We start from the raw sequence: 1,092 nt of genomic DNA on the forward strand, positions 1-1,092 counted from the left end.
CTGCCACTTTGCTGAATCTTCCAATGAGGTCTACTAGCTTTTTTACTGAGTCTTTGGGGTTAACTTAATTCTTGAATAATCAGTTTGTAGAATGTGCAGTTCTTTTTGTGGCCATGACATTTTCTTCAACAAACAGTTCACTAATCCAATGAGGGTAAAGGGAACAGAATAAAACAGTTTTTCTAAGGAATATTTTGTTTGATACCTTGAAAATCATCTGACTTCTCATAGTCTTTAATTTTCTTGTCCAAATGATTTTGAAGAAAACTCCTTAAATTGAGTCTCCAAATGACAAACCTATTCATATTTTAGCAATTCTTGATAAGCCCCATCAATCCACTAATCCATGGCCACTCTTGAACAGAGAACATTCTCTGGGGAACTTGGGTTGACTGACTTCAAGTTAGGTCATTATAAAACTCTGTTAAAGTGACTCAAAGCTAAATCAGAGAGGATCTCAGATTTGGGTGGTACCAGAGAGAATTAAAGAGTAAATAAGTTACAAGAAATAAAGCAAATGTGATTTGCAATGGCATGAGATGGGAAGAATAGTCTAGCAGGAGGATTTATCTATATGCTAATGTCAGTCCTTTAAAGCCCAGTCCCTGCATACTCCGCTCAACTGGCCTTGTGGAGAGTAGCAGATTTCCTGCCCAGGCTCCTCGCCCCATCTCAGTCCTCAGTAGCTAACAAACTCTACTCCCCACTTTCTCTAGTCCTCTCTTTCTGTCATTTCTCTCTGTGGAATGTCTTCTTGAAGATGCCAGACCATAATCTTAAGGCCTGTAAGATGGGCAAAAGTTCAGTGTTTATCAAACTAGCAGCCAGCTGGCCAGTCACTGAGCAGGGCATCAGAGCACATGCCAGAGATGGTAAATGTGAATGCACATGCTTCTTCTAATCAAGCCTTCTTAAGAGTGATTGCCTTAAATTACTGATGCTGTTGTTAGCTTCTGGGTATATAGTTTGGATGGCTGTGTTAAATTAATTACATATTAGTGACGAGTTGATTGTTAACTATTTTCTTTTTAGTTTGGGGAAACATTTTCTTTTTTAAGATTTTTATTGTGGATTGAGTGAAAGTTTACAGGG

General features: G+C 38.4%; 1 protein-coding gene across 2 annotated transcripts in view; it reads left to right on the plus strand.

Annotated features, from left to right (window-relative positions):
- Positions 1-1,092, plus strand: part of SLC25A21 (solute carrier family 25 (mitochondrial oxoadipate carrier), member 21) — a 367,602-nt gene that overhangs the window by 309,530 nt on the left and 56,980 nt on the right. The window lies entirely within an intron of this gene.

Source organism: Chrysochloris asiatica, unplaced genomic scaffold (assembly GCF_000296735.1).
Source record: "Chrysochloris asiatica unplaced genomic scaffold, ChrAsi1.0 scaffold00017, whole genome shotgun sequence".
NCBI lineage: Eukaryota > Metazoa > Chordata > Mammalia > Afrosoricida > Chrysochloridae > Chrysochloris > Chrysochloris asiatica.